The sequence below is a fragment of the Fukomys damarensis genome, unplaced genomic scaffold (genome assembly GCF_012274545.1).
Source record: "Fukomys damarensis isolate Sample0158 unplaced genomic scaffold, DMR_v1.0_HiC HiC_scaffold_23, whole genome shotgun sequence".
In the NCBI taxonomy this organism is placed as follows: Eukaryota; Metazoa; Chordata; class Mammalia; order Rodentia; family Bathyergidae; genus Fukomys; species Fukomys damarensis.
In genome coordinates, this window is record NW_022900935.1 from 48959222 (window position 1) to 48975940 (window position 16719).

Here is a 16719-nt window from a genome sequence, read left to right on the forward strand (position 1 = left end):
CATGTTTCCATTTCATTTTTGTGGGGGTTTGACTTGCTTTCAGTAAGAATCTTAAGCAAGCTTTATTTCTCAGCTTTAAAAGGTAACAAATCCTTCATTCTTCCTAAATGTATGGTAAAGCTTTGTGTTCTTCATGGATTGAAACCGACTCATTAAGAATTTGACACTGTCTGTGAAAAAAAGGGCCAACAAGTAAATTATCCCCCATCCCTTTTAATAAAAGAGTACCTTCTATATAATGTCAGAGGTAGAAGGGAGTGGACATCTGGTCCAACATTGTCTTTGACAGATGAAGACAAAGAAGCACAGAGAGATAAAGGATTTTCTTAAGGACGCACAGTTAGGGCCAAATAAGAAGAGAATATTTCCTAGTGCCTTCTCTTGCTATAGTTCCTGAACACCAATTCCTCCTTATTTATTTTATAAGCTCTTACTAGGAAGGGCTGAAGCATGAATGCATTTTTATAGTGATTAGCTTTTATTAATGTGTCTAACTGAAAGTGGGAGCCCCTTGCCATAGTCTATAATGCAGACTTTTCATGGGCGATGTGTCGATTATGCTCTACATCCCAAGCTCATGTATGTGTAGCTTGAAGACCTTTTCCCACAGGTCCTGCTGCGTGACGGCTGGTCACCCCTGGCCTTTAGTGTGTTAGGTCAAAGAATGGGGAAGTCCAGCTGATGACCGTCCTCAGGGTGAGGAGGTCCTGGGACCCTCTGCATCCCCTGAGGCTTGTCTGAGTCTTACCTCTCCCTCCTCTACTAAATCTGAGAGGAAAAAGAAAGGGATGAAAAACAAACTCCTTTTTTTGTTATCTAGTAACGTTGTGCCAATATAACTGTTTTCACTCTTTTGGTTTTCCAGTTGCTTATTTTTTATTGTCTGAAGGTTTTTTTTTTTTTTAATTAATGATAAAGTGTCTTCTGGAAGGTCATGAGAATAGCTGGAATGAGACCTAGAATTCATTGTGTGCTCTGTCATTTCATTCTAAGAATTCAGTGCTCAACTGTGTGCTGGGCTCTTGCTATGTGAAGAGGGAGACTTAAAAAACCCCAGATGGGGGGCTTCACACTCATAGAGATTTTAGTTCGAGGAAAACCATATAGACACACACAAACAACTAGAAATTATGGGTGGGCTTCTGTTAATAAAACTGCCAGTGTGGCCAGCCCTAGGAGATTTTGTAAAGTGAGTGGTATTTAGTCTATTCTCCTTGCCTCTCCATAACATTCCCTCCTCTCATCTGGCAATTTATCTTGGTGCAGAGCATGGCTAACTGGGCTAGAATTAGGGGGGAATAAGTGAGGTACTGCCTAGGCACACAGGAGGTAAGGGAGGCATCAAAAATTCAATAATCAGGATTAATATTTTATGCAAAATTCTAAAATCTAAATTAATGCCAAACAATCTCATGGTGAGTTGGATGCAATGACATAAACCTATAATGACCTGCTACTCAGAAGGCTGATGCAGGAGGATGTCAAGTTTGAGGCCAACCTACACAATTTAACAAGACCCTACTTCTAAAACAAACAAATTCGATCCTCAGTACAAAAAAGAAAAAACAAACAAACACCACTAAAATAAAAATCCATGGGCTGGGGATTTAGCTCAGTTGTGCTGCCGCCTGCCTCACAAGCACAAGTTCCCGAGTTTGATCCCAGGTACAAAAAACAAACAAACAAACAAACAAAAAACATGATGAACAAAATTCACTATTTAACTATATTACTGATTGTCCCTTCACCTCAGGCTCTAATATGGTTTGACATGGTAGTAAGACATAATATCCAGAAATAAAATGGAATAAGGTGTGTGTGTGTAAGGGGAATAGAGAAAAATAAGTCACAAATCTGAAAGAAACCTTAATCCCAAAAGGTTAGTTCAATAGATTTTTACAGGTGAGGAAACAGAAATTAAATGTTTTGCCTTCAATCACAGAGATCTTTAAAAAGACAGATCAGATTTATGAACACCCACCCCATATCTACTCTGATAGTGGCTTCTAAGGTAGAGAAAGAACACATCTCCTACCCCCAAAGAGGCAAAATCAGTAAATTGCATGTTGGTGTAGTATGTGGTCACACTATATATAGCTTTAATGTAGAGATTCCAGAAGCTGGGCATGGTGGTACATACCTATAATGCCAGCACTCTTCGAACTTGAAGCAGGAAGATTGCAAGTTAAAGCCCCGCCTTGGAAAACTTGTCTCAAAACAAAACAAAACAAAACTTTTTAAGAAAAGGGCTGGGAATGTAGCTCAGTGCAAAAGCACTGGGTTCAATCCCCAGTACCAGGAAACAAAACCAATCAAAACAGACTCCAGAGTATATGCATGATTGCTCTTTGAATCCTGTGTCTTAAGGATTCCAGAAATACAAAGCACACCCTAGAGATTCAGGTACAGCGCCTTTCTTAGTGCCAGCACTTACAGAGGTTTGAGGAGTTGGGGTGAGGTCTTCGGGGTCAGACTCAATTGCTGCTCCTAAAGACCTGGTGAGGAGGTCAGTTTAGCTTGGCTTTTGAAATCAGGGCAGATACTCTCTTGTCCTTGGGCCTCCTCCTTTCTCAGTGGCTCTGCTCATCATTGGTGACTCTCTGGTTTGGCTCTTTCTCACTTTGCCCTGAGGTTTGAGATTCGAGTTTTTTCAAATTTGACTGAAGTCGGTGGCCTATGACCCAGGCCTGTGAGTTTGACAACAGGGTTTGGGGCCCAAGGACCAGCTAGGATAAATCCTCGGTGAGCATGCCCTCCACAAACACACACACATTCCAGCCTGTGAAGTCCCAAATGAAGCCTACAACAAAGCACAGTGACTGTCTTAGCACGACAAGAGTTCCAGGTATACAGTAACTCGGGCAACTTGCAACGTTCATGTTATCCCTGAGCAGTTTCCCCTATCAGCTGACTCAGTCATAAAGGCACCACTGAGCCTTTAGTCATAACTTCCATCATGCTGAATAAACAGACTAGAGATGTTCCAAAGAGGTCAAACTCAATGCATGAGTCTCACAAGAGCAGGCAGTTATGAGATGGGTAGGATTTAGGTAGAAAGAGACTGGCAGGTGGTGGAGGACCAGAGGGGTTCCAAAAATAGCCAGCACGGACAGGTTAAAGTCTTTATTGCTTCACAGTTGCTAGATATCTAATGATGTCTCATTTCTCGTTACCCACCCCTCTACTTTCAGGTTGCAAACTCCATAAAGATGGGGCTGTCTTATTCAGTTCTCTGTCTATGCAAGTGCTTAGCGTAGCCTTTAACATCATAAGCATACAGGAAACATTTCTTATCAAAATCAAAATGGAGCCAGGCACAGTGGCACACGTCAACACTGAGGCTGAAGCAAGAGGATCACAAGTTTGAGTCCTGCCTCAAAATAAAAAGGGGCTGGAGATGAGCTCAGCGGTAAAGCACCAGTGCACTCAATCCCCCAATACTGAAAAAAAAAAAACAGTTGAAGTAAAATTCTAGAATGGATTTATGAAATTTTAGGGCATATTCTATAGGGCAAAAGATGGCTGCCATGCAGTGACACAAACTGAAGTCCATATCAGTTGTAACAAGAAACTTCAGTGTTCAGAATTTAATTACACATTATTTCTATCATGTAGGTAAACTACAGTGTTAGCTTTCAGTCACTATGACAAAATGCCTGGCATAAGCAACTTAAAGAAGGAAAAGTTCGTTTTGATTCGTGGTTTCAGTCCATGGTTAGCTGGTTCCAAGGCAGCAAAAGGGCCTGGTGTAATTGAGCTGCTCATGTCATGGCAGGAGGGAAACACAGTGAGGGGAAAACGCCAGAGAGGAAAGGGCCAGTTCACATGCCCATGGCACACTTCCTTCGTCTAGGCCCTACCTCCTAAATTTCCATTACTTCCCATCAAATTTTGATCTTATTAGTGAATCTACTAATGAAGTCAGAGTCCTCATGATCCGATGACATTCTGAAAGCCCCACCTCTCAACACATGAGACTTTAAGAGGACCTTTTAGATTTAAACCTGAACAGACGTGGTACTAAAGCTTTAAAAAGAAGTACTGACTTTTTCAACAAAATCTTCATTGAGATCTTTTTTCAATTAATACAACTTTATCCCTAAAAATAGTTCATCGTTCCATGTATACTGCAATGGCCAATTCAGGGAAATCAGAAGGGCTTTACACATGCAACCTCTTAGTACATGAACCAGCCTTGGCTCTACAGTGCGGATAGTTGGTCTTTAGCATCACTGAGTTGCTGAAGCCTTTGTGGATGCTGTTTCATCACTCTCAGCTTACGCATCTCTTCCTCTTTCCTTTGGTTTTTAATCATCTTACTTTGTTCTCCACCTTCTAGCCTTCTCCCTTTTCTTTTAGTCTTTCTATATTAAAGAGACTCATCGGCGCCCACATGCCTGTTCCTTCCTTCCAAGGGGTTTATCCCTGCCCACAGCTCCATCTAGCTTGTATCTACCACATCCCCCATCCCCCAACATCTACAGCTGCCTGTTCCCACTCTTCCTGATACCCGATCGTGCAGCTTCTCCTTGGAGTCCATGAGGTTTCCCATAACCACCCCCTCTGACTAAGTAGATTTCTTTTTCTGCAACCAAAGACATCCCAAGCCCCTTCCTCCTTACTTTTGTTGCAGATAGGCCTGCTAGTGCTACCCAGGGGAATAGGTGAGCCACTAATAGTCTGTATGCTATGAAGCATCAGAGTATTTGGAAAAGGACAAAGAATGTTGGTTGAACTTTTCTCCTTTTTAGTAGAATGTTCCAGCACCTTTTGGACAAAGTTCTTGGGCTACATTTAAGTACCTTGTTAAGATCATCAAATGAATTTTGTTGTGCAAAACAAGGAGGATCCACACTGATATTACCATTAAGCCCCTAACTATTGCAGGCTTAGCAGGATAGAGGTAATCAGAAATTTCTTTCTCTTCTCATTCTTCCTGAGTGACAAAAACTTAAAATCAGGAAATAATGTGGATGTAGACTTTATCTCCCTAAATGGAATGGATGCAGAGAAAAACCTTTCTTTCTTTCTTTTTTTTAATCTCCAGAAAAGAATTGTAGTAAGAGAACAGAAGCTTTATGGGGAATTACTGGTATTATCAAAAGCTTTTCAAAATAGACTTGAAATGAATAGTTGTGTGCTGGTTTTATTACTGCTTTGTGAGTTTACGTTTTGTTTTTGTATGGTATTTATCTCCCTTCTATGAGATGGTTGCTAAGGCTTGAGAACAAATAACCTTTATTGTGCTGAATTTGAGACTGAATGTAATTATCTTATAATTTGGGTTCACAATGCCATTTTTGACAGTTATATAATGAGCTTTTTGAGGAAAATTGAGCCCACATGCTGTAAGCTGCTCCGTATGCAGTAGCCCTTCAGGTTAGGATGTCTCTGTTCCTTTTTGCCCTTTTCTCTGCACTGGGGCAGCTCAGGACCAGATGCTGCTAGAGACAAACCAGATGACCTGTATGGGCACTGCCACATTTACAGCATTACTGGTTCTGAAGACCTTCATTGCTAGGCAGCATGTTATTCCCAGGTGACCATACAAATGTGGATCTCAAGGGCTGCTGCAATTGGTTATCGCCACAGGTGTACAGCATTACTCATCTGAGGTTAATCATGAGTAAACAGAATTTCTTGCAAATCAAGACAATTTTCCTAAAAAACATCCATGAGCATTTTTGCACTCTATCTTCATTCCTGGCTGGTCTTCAGTTGGCAGCACTTCTTGTATTTAATTTATCCCATCACATTTTTCTAAAAGAAGATAATGAGCTGTAAATAAACTGTTGAACACATCAAGGGATGCACTGCTTAAAGAAATCTTTCTTTTAAATAACAATAATTTTTCCTTTGGCCCTTCCTATTGCTCTAGTGGAAGTCTAGTTTCCCCTGGAAGCTGACCCTGAGGGTTTAAATGGACATGGCTTATTAGAGGGGCAATGTCAGGAAACATCAGGAAGGTGTGGAACAGATACAAAAAAAAGGAAGGATGTTAAGAAGAGATAGGTCATCAAGTAGGTTGTTACTGTGGGCAAATGAGGCTAAACCCAGCTGGGGAACGTCTGAGAGACAGGGGAGGAGTCACACCTCAGAGTTATGCCCTCTGAAGGTGAAAGTGCTGAGAATTTATATGCCAGCTCCTTCTGCCATTGAGAACGGCTTCCAGAGTGGGGGTGGGTGCTAATTTCCCACTTCTACATTTCTCACTTCTGCCTTCTACATGCTCGGGGCTACCAAAATTTAAGAAAGTTCTCAAGTAAGAAAGTTCTGGGCAAAGAGACACAAATGTCGGTAGCTAGAAGCTAAAGGAATCTGTACTAAAATGTAAAGGCTGTGAGGCAGTGGGTGGGAGGCCGGCAGCATCTGCTACACTTGGCTTTTTGGACCAAATGTGAGGAAGTAAACTCTCCATTACTCCCAAGAGCCACAGAAACCTTGTATTGCTAAGGTTTTCTGAGAATTATTATTAGGACAGTGAAGTATTTATTTTTCCCCCCAAATATTTTCTGTATGTAGAAATACTATGAAATGAAGCCCATGGTCACCACAAATTGATTACTAATATATATAGCCTTTTCAAAATGCTCCTATTCATTTTTTTTTATGGTGGTGGTTATAGAAGAAAGCATGTATAATCTTTTTCTCAATATGGTCTTTAACACACCATCAGTATATCTCCATGTGAGGCACAGGCTTACCCCTTACAAACAGGGCCTGCATATCCCCTAGACCATAGTGTAGCAGGCAGGTCATCTGCAACTTGCACAAGTGGTAGGGGTCAAGCGGAAGTATGTGCACTGTCTTTTATTTCTAGATAACTGCTCCAAATACTGACAACTAAAAGCATGACTGAATCCAGGCATCCTAATTGCCATGACTCCCTTTGAGAGTCCTGAATCTTCTTGTGCCCAATGAATTATGTTGTTCTTATCCCTACTAACATGCTGGCAACTGAACCAATCATGCCTGTTGGTCTCTATTGTTTGAGAGTTGACAAGGCTCTCTAAATTCCTAACATAGCATCAGAGAAGGATATTGATGATAAGGAGAACCAAGCTCTTGGAGTCTCTGTTTCACACAGATGCTACCAAAGAGTTGGGTTGAGTCTCCCCTGAGAAGCAAATGGATGAATTAGCACCGACAAAATGAAATCCAGAATAGTTCTACATTCTTTCTACTCTGAATCTTAATTCTTATCCTTGATACATAATTTGTGAAGTTTGTGAACTAGAAAAACTTTAAATATCATCCAGTCAATCTATTTTACTGTTAAGGACCTGTGTAGGTTAAAGAACTGTAATTTGCCAAGAGTTAAAGGACAAGTGAAGATCTGGGCCCATAGAGACAGTCTTTTCCCACTTCACTACAGCAGGATTTCCTACAGTTAGGATGAGGGCCATGGCTCTCCACTCTAGAGTCCCTTCTGCCTTGGCCAAGATGATCGTGAAGATTGGGGTTCCTTGGTGCTAAGAAGATGCCTTGTCATGTTTCTATGCACCTGTAACCACTTCCTCACTGTACAGACTTGAGCAGATACTTAGTTCTTCTAAGATTCAATTTGTTTATCTAGGAACACTATAAATAACATCATCTGCAGTGTTGGATGACAATTAAAACTAAATCAAGTAACACACGAAATTCTCAGCAGTCAATAAATCCTTATTATTATCATTGTTGTTTTCCTCAGCCATCTTCTGCACCCGCCCTAAAATAGCTCCCTTTTTCTTTTATCTCTTTGGTAGAGTTTTTTCTATCATCACCATCTCCATCATTTTGCTTTTCACTAGCAATTTTGTCCCTCTGTTCTTTTGCATTGTCTGTAAATTCTTTGCCCCTGGCTTGCGGCTCTCTTTCCTCCTATTCCTACTCTCTCCTTGGTCTTGATTTCTTCTTAGACTTCCCATTCAGTCCTCATCTCCCTTCCTACCTTTTTCTAATGACTTACCATTCATACCACTCCCCAGTTCCCTCTCCTAGCCATTCCTCTGTTCTCACTCTACTCTGTCTGCTACTGTCTGTCTCTCCTCGCAGTTATCTTTCCTCATCACCTGTCCTGGGAGTTTTCTCCAGCTGCCCCTTGCTAGGCCCCAGGATTCTCCCTCTCCCCTCTTCCATGTCCAATTAGGAGCTCAAGTCCTAGGCCCAGTCTCCCCAGTCATGGGTTTTGTCCTGGAAGCATACTTTGTTGTTGTTTCGTGGTACAGGGGATGGAACTCCGGACCTTGTGCTTCCAAGGCAGGCACGGTGCCACTGAGCTAAATCCCCAGCCCAGTCTACTTTTTATCGTGGTCAGCAACCTCTGAGATGGCCATCAGTAATTGGTGCTACCCCCTGGTATTTATACTTTCATGGATTCCATTTCCCTTTCGTGTGGGCTGGACCTTATAATTGTATTCTAACAAATAAAATATGGCAAAATAATGAGATGACACCTTTGAACTTAGATTTTAAGACTGTGGCTTCCATCTGGGGTGTTCTTTGGCTGTGAGGGAAACCAGCTGCCATATTATAAACTATCTGATTAGGACAGCCATAGAACAAGGAACTTAAGTCTCTGGTCAACAGCCAGTGAGTTCCTGAGGTTGGCAACATGCAGTCAAGTCTAGAAGCTCCTCCATTGGAGCCTTGAAATGCTGCAGTCCCTCTGAAATCTCAATTGTAGCAGCCTCAAAAAAGATCCCAAGTAAAAGCCTCCCTGCCAAGATGCCCTTGGGTTCCTAAACTACATAAATCACAAGACAATACATTTATTGTTTGAAGCTGCTGTGTTTGGGGTGGGGTAGTTTGTTGTAGAGCAATATGAAAAATGCAGAGTTATCCTTAAGACCCCTCTCTAGAAATATTTGTCTCCTCGGCCTTCATAAAGATTCTTCTACTCTTTGAACCTCAGTCTCCTTGTCACAGTTGGAGATTAGAGTCTAATGTGTCAGATATCCTGTTCAAGAAGAGATTATTGGTGCCACCACAAGGTATGTCTGTTCTGCTTCCCAAGAGGAAACCTAGCGAAACCTGCACTGCTTTGTATTTTCAAACCCCACATCTTTGTATTTGCCTCACACTTTTCACTCCTATTATCTGAAGTCTGTTTCTAATTTCTGACAGAATTGCAGTGGCCTATTGTTGCCTTGCTGCGCATGACATGCCAATTTCATTTTGGAGTCACGGCTATTGTCTTTTTCTCTGCTAATCTCTCTTGTTTTTGCAAAATTCCAATGGAACGTGTGAACATAGAGACTTGCCCTTGTGCGGGATCTTGGCACTGTACGGCCCCCAAATCAGGGGTATTTGACAGACAGACAGCCTGTCTGCCACCAAGGCATCTTCTCATTTAAAAATTTGCTTTCCAGATTTAAGACGCCTTTCCAACTTCTGCAAAGACTGGAACACATTAAATAAAAAAGGAGCTGAAAGGGGATGGAATGTCTCAGTCACTTAGATTCGGACCTCTCTCTTTCAGAGGGAGCACGTAGGGAAGAGGCCAGGGCCACATGGATAATGTAGGGAAAGAAGGTTTCCATACCTTTCTCTTACTATTCAAGTTTTAAGCAGAGACAATATATTTTTTTTCTTAAGCAGGGTCTGTAACCCAGGATTCATCACTTATGTATGGTGTCCATGGAAACCAGGCAATGGTATGGGATCCCTTCTCACTGGGGAATTCCTTTTATGGCTCATTTCCGAAACCAGCATGGCCAGTACCAGAGTCTGCAGTTTCCCAGTTGCTTAGCAACCAGATCCTATGCTCTAGTCACCAGGAAAAGCAGACAGTTTTTTTAAGTGTTTGTCGTCAGAATCATATGTTACATTCTCTCTACTTTGTCTCTTTAGAATAAAATAATTAGTGTGTGATAAGGATGCAGGAAAGGGCAACTACTCCCTGTTGTTTGTGCCTCCACTGCTCCTGGCGGGCTGCTGCAGGCAGGAGAGGGAGGGGAATGTTAGTGAGCATTCGGCTGGTAATTAAGCAGTGCAAGCCATCTGCACATTGAAAGCTCTACATTTTTAACGTCTTGTGGGGGCATCAAGCACATCCTTGGCCAGCAATCTATGATGAGTTGCTTTCCTTAAACTGGAAAAGCCAGGCTCCACCCACAGGTGTCACTTAACTGTGTCTCTTTGGTTTACATTTCTGTGGGGAGAGGATAGTTGGCTTGTTGGTTTCTATCTAGAAAGGCCAGGAGAACATGTAACACCCCACCCGCCTTGAGTTATAGCAGTGGTTTGCAACGGGGTGATTTTTGTCCTCTGGATGACATTTGGTTAGGTCTGAAAACGTGTCAGTTGTCACGCTGTTACTGATATCTAGTAGGCAGAGAGCAGGGATGCTGCTAAGCATCGTAGAAGCAAAGGACAGCCCCCCACAACAGTCATCCTCTGCCCACAATGTCAATATGGGAAAGTTGAGAAACTCTGAGTTAGAGGAATCACAATATTCGTCTATCTTGTTAAAAAAATCAGCACTCTAGCTAACTAGGAAAAATATTGACAAGGTGAAGTGAAGGAAAATTAGTCCATTCAATTCTAATCCCCATTTTTGTTTAGCAAAGATGCTCAAAAATCCCACTAGAAGATGATTTAGCCAATGTGTTGAGCAGAGAGCCCTGTGGAGTTTTTGGCGATGGAGGTAACCTGTAAGGTGGCCTTGCTGTAAGGCGGGAGAGCAGGGTTGAATGGTCCTAACCGCTTCTGGGGAGACAGCTTTGGCAATAGACATTTTGAGCCTCTTGCCAATGCACTATGGTTCTTAAGTATTTTAAATAATTTCTATGAGGTTCAGTCTTCTCAACTAAAATGGGAATTAAAGTGAGAGTTGTTAAGAATTACATGACAGAGCATGTGAAATGCCTGACCTCTGTTAGACCCTCCATGATATTAGTTTTACCCATTCCCCGTTTTGTCTCAGTGCCAGCACCCCAAATGTCCTCTCTCCTGTCTAGTCACTTGGACTTTTTAGGAACATGAACAAATGTGACAGACCCATAATGACAGAGGTCATTTTACTCAGCAATAAGCAAAGGACAAGAATATAATTTGGGAAATTCTGGCTCCCAGTCTTAGATTAAATTTTGGCAAGAGGGACAGAAATCCTAAGAAATGGGTAAATGAGAGGCAGTATTACATAGATCAAGTGTATGCCTGAGCTTCAAGTCCCAGATTCCCCATTGATTAGCTGTGTGTGACCTTGAGCTAGTTGCTTACCTGAGTTTTGCTTTCTCACCTGTGATATGGAGGGAATTATTGTATTTTGTAGTATTGTTGTGAGGATCATAGAAAATATATAAAAGGGTCTATCCTGGTGTTTAACATAAGATAGGCACCCGATAATAATACAATATACACATTTATATAGGCAATCTTACTTTTAAACCAATTAAGATTGTCATGGAAGATACAGCCCCAAATCTTCTCCACTGATACTATGAGGGTATAGCTGTGTTACAAAGACACAAGTCCTCCCTGTTAACTCGTCTACAACAGTCAGATTTCCTTCACTATGACAGGATAGTGCTAGCTTTCATATTATGTAAACCGTTTTAAAATCTATTTTTATATTCAGCCTTGCTACCTCTTGGGAGGTAATGAGTTCCATAGATTGAGCTTTTCCCGTGGGTTTTTTAGTGCTGGGAATTGAATCCAGGGTCTTGTGCACTATAGGCATACACTCACCCTCTGAGATACACCCAAATCCCCTGAGTTGCACATGTTAGCTATGTTTTACTTGCCTGAAACCTTGAGAAAAATCTCTGGGTACCTCTTATTTCTAATAAACTGGGTTTGATCTATTTGCACATTATCTGTACCTTTCATAATACCACAGTACCAAACTGTATTACATACCCTGTCAGCCTCAAAGCTCCAGGGTGTCCTCGTACAGAAGTTCCCCAAATCTCAGGGTCACTTGAAATGCCTGTGACTCCCATTATTTCTTTCTTTAAATTTTTCCTCACAGTTGTGCCTTTTAGTCTGTGTTTAAAACAGAGGTAAGGAGGCCCTGGGATTTAGTTCAGTGGTTCTGCCACCTGCCTCACAAGCGCAAGGACCCGAGTTCAATCTCTGGTAAAAAGATGGTAAAATGGAGGTAAGGTAATGGTTTATTTTTTGTTTCATCTCCTTATTTTCCTAACAATTTCCAAAAATTAGTTAACCTTTGGAGGGCGGAGTCCCGACTCTTTTCTTGGGTCACAACAGTTGGTTCACCGTGGCAGCATCTCATTTCCCGCCACTGAGCTACACTCCCAACTCCATAGCATCTCATTTTCTATAGTGTGTACTTTTTTCTTCCCGTCTTGCTCTTATTTTTCATTAAAATTGATCTGTCAAGGTTTTTTCCACTCACCCAGCCTCATTTAATCTCACCACAATTGGCCTCTCATTGAATAACCTAACAGACCTTTAAAAGCTTTCAGATTTTACCACTTCTTCTAGATTACTGTGATTCTGCCCAATTTTGCCCAATTGACTAAAGCTCCTTGATTGTGCAGCTCTGTCACTGCCGAGATTTTTTTCCTTCCACAAGAGATAATTAAACAGTTTTAAATATAGAAGATGTTTGCTCATCTGTCTCAAGCACATTTATGAAATCTCACCTGGAAGTCATTGCAACCAGGAAAGATGGCAGGAGGATATTTATCAAACATGTGTGAGTTCAGCTTCCCAGAAGGTCCTACACAGGTGCCCTTTTCTCTGAGCAAGTGGCAGGAGCTGAAGCCACAGTCACACCAGGTTTGTGAGCTACTTGAAACAGGAAGCCACCAGGTTCACTAGGAGGACCAGAGGCACTCAAAGTATGTGTGGGTCAGGAAGTGGCAAAGAAGGAGTCCAGGTAGGCTGGACAGGGGTCAAAGGGCATCAGGCAGCATGTCTGGGATCCAGGATGACAGACAGGAGATTCAAAACAGAGCACCCTTAGAGCCCTGAAAGAAAGGCAAAGTTTTATCAGGGCGGGAACTCTGTTCAGGGAGTCAGAGCTGTTCAACTGGGTCTGGTTGAAAAGGGGTTGAAGGGTTAGTCCCTGAAGGCAGATTCTTATAACAATAACTAGGAGGGAGGAAACAATTTTGAGTCTCTCCCAGCTCTCTGCTCTCATGGCTCGTGGGGAGGGCCTAATAAGGGTCAGGAACTTTACATGTTCTGTCAGGCTCTCCAAAAGCAAGAGGTGATCAGATCTTGGGACAGAGGCAAAGGACTATATTTAGCTGTACCTTGAGTGGATCACTGAAAAGTAGACTAAGCAAAGAGATCGCCATATTAGCAAAAAAGTCATTCCACTATAAGAAATAACACTCCTCAGCACAAAACAAAACAAACAAAAAGCAATAAAATGACTAGGCAACAAAATGCCTCCTAAAACTTCCAACTCCCTCAAAGCCTACTCATAGGACACTGAGGGGGAGAAAAGCCAAAAACACACAGCTGAATTATTTGCAAGAATAACAGAGATTAAAAAACAGATAAATGGGGTGCTTGGTAGGCTCACCAAAAACATAACAAATCAGATAATGGAGGTAATAAACAAAACAGTTTGAGAGCTTATAGAAGACACTAATAAAAAAATCTAGCCAAGCTAAACAAAATGATACAAAAAAATGAATGGCCCCTCTAATAAAGAACTATAGTCCACAAATAGTTCCAAATAAAAATCTAGGAGATTAAAAGTTATATTGAAAGTATGGGCAGCAGAAGTACCAATGTGAAAACTATCAGAATTAGAACACAGGGGTGCTTTCCAAGACCAGTTACTGAGAGATACTTTAAAAATAACAAGAGGCCACAAAAAATAAATTTGATAGCTGCAAGATGATGCCAAGAAGACATTGGAATAAGTGTAAAATTAATTAATAAGTGTAAGATTAATTGGAATAAGTGTAAAATCAGAAGATCACAAAAAGGGCATTAGGAAAGAATTAAAATACACATAAGTGAGGCATATAGAGCCCAAATAACCATGAATAGAGAATCTCTCCACATCACATCATACTCAAAATACCAGAAGTCCAACACAGGTGTAGAATCTTAAAAGCTGTTAGAGAAAAGCAATTAATCACTTATAAAGGTAAAGCCATTAGAAGAATTATGGCATACTTCTCAACACAAACCTTAAAGGCCAGGAAAACTTGGAGTGAAAAATTTCAAGTCCTAAAAGATAACTTCCAACTCAGATATATATCCTGCCAAACTGTCTTTCAAAATCAATGGAAGAATAAGGTATTTCCATGACAAAGAGCATCTTATGAAATTAATGACCACCAAACCAGTACTACAAAACATTCTCAGGGATATCCTAGAAAGAGACAATGAAGCAAACAATGCCAAAAAAATCTAATAGAATAAATACACCAGGCAGGGTGAGCAGTTAAGCAGAGAAGAGGTAGGAAGGAATTCAGAAACAGGAAAATAATGCAATGACAGGAATAAGTCAGAACATTTCAGTAATAATTTTCAATGTGAATGGTCTCAATTCCCCAATCAAAAGTCACAGATTAACAGAATGGATGAAGAAACAAAATATAATGATATACAGTATACAAGACACACATTCAATAAAAAAGAAATACACAGATTAAAAAATCAAAAGATGGAAAAGAGTATTTCATGCAACCAAACCCAGACAAAAGCAGGAATAGTTATCCTAATTTCAGACAAAGTGAATTTCAAGCCAAAACTGATTAAAAGAAGTAAAAAATTCACTATGGTTAAGGGAACAATTCAACAAGAAGAGCTAACAATTATAAACATATATGCACCAGACACCATAAAACAAAAACTATTGGATGTAAAAAAAATCAGATAAACACCACCTAGATTATAATGGGGAACCTCAATACCCTTTGTCACAAATAGATCAACTAGACAAAAAGTCAACAAAGAGGGCCAAGGATGTAGCTCAGTGGCATTATGCCTGCCTGACAAGCACAATCATGAGTTTGATTCCCAGTACTGAAAAAGAAAATCAACAAATTAACATCAGAGTTTAACTGAACTTTAGAACAAATGCACTCAGTAGATATCTACAGAGTGTTCAACCCAATCACAGAACACACAGTCTTCTCAGCAGCACATGGGGCTTTCTCCAAAATAGACCACAGGCTAGCCCATAAAGCATGTTTAAGTAAATAAATGCAAGAGAATTGAAATTATCCCATGCATATTATCAAATCATAATTCACTAAAACTTGGAATCAATGGCAAAAGATATTATGGAAACACATGGAAATTAAACAATACCCTCTTAAATAATCAATGGGTCATAGAAGAAATTCCTACTTAGAATTAAATCCAAGAAATGAGGCAATTCCTAGATAATGCCAGTATAACATGTGGAACCTATGGGACACAATAAAAGCAGTCCTGCCAGGGACTTAGTTCAGTGATTCTGCCACCTACCTTGCAAGCACAAGGACCTGAGTTCAATCCCTGGTACCAAAAAAAAAAGCAGTCCTAAGAGGGAAGTTCACAATAACTCAATCTTGGAAGTGGCCTATATGTCCATCAACAGATGAATGGATAAAGAAAATGTGGTATTTATATAAAATGAAGTACTACTCTCCCATAAAGAAGTATAAACTTATAGTCATTTGTTAGAAAATTGATGTACTTTGAGAACCATAATGTTAAGTGAAATAAATCAGACCCACAAAGTTAAATAAAACCCAAAATATAAATCAAGAGCAAAATAAAAGATAGATAATAGGAAAAATAAAATAAATGGAAGGAAGGGGAGGGAGGATAGAGGAAAAATGCAGCTGAGGGAAGGAAGGGGAACGGGACATAGAAAGAATTAAGATGTGTTATGTACAGGTTCCAACTCATGATCAATGTAATTATTATGTACTGCAAACATGTACAAATAAAAATAAATTTTAAAATAATAAATGAGGAGTCACAGGAAAAGAAGCATTGATACTTTCTTTGATGCAAATCTTTTCTTTTTTTAAAGCGGAGATCGAACTCAGGACCGTGCACTTGCAAGGCAGGCGGTGGCACCACTGAGCTAAATACCCCGCCCTAATTTTTTTCTTATTCCAACAAAAATAGTACTGGTTCCTACATCCATCAACCGGTCAATGGATGTCCTTTTGGCATCATACAGCCATTACTTTTAAAACTGCAAAATGCTAATCTCATGAGGTGCTCCAAGAAAAACATTTCTGTGATCACAAAGTTTGGGATTTTTTTGCAAACTACAGGTCCTTCCTGGAGATTCACAGTATACTGCAGCATTTTTAAAGCTATGAAAATCCTAACTGCTTTTAATTCATTGTTTCTTAGGTGTAGTTGACAACAGGATCCAACAGAATCCCTTTGTTACGTAATAACTGTGAACATCCTGTGGACACACCTTGAGAAACATTGTTCTAGAACATTCATAATCTGGTGTTCCCAGGCCCTTTAAAACCAGGGCCGGCCCTCATTTCCCAACTTTTCCTTCCTTTATTTTCCTACATCCCATCCACATCCTGTTTCACTTTTCCTTTTTGTTACAGCAAGTGATTCACCATCTGCCCCAAAATGGGGTGGGGAGGGGAAAGCTGAGCCCTTCTTACCTCCATTGGCCCCTTCTCTGTCTCCCCCATTTCTCTTTATTCTTTGAGGCCCACTTCAAAAAGAACATTTGATTTTATTGTCCACTCCATCTCTGCCACACCTTCTCTCTCTCTCTCTCTCTCTGTCTGTCTCTGACAGCACTAGGGATTGATTGAACCCAGGACCTTC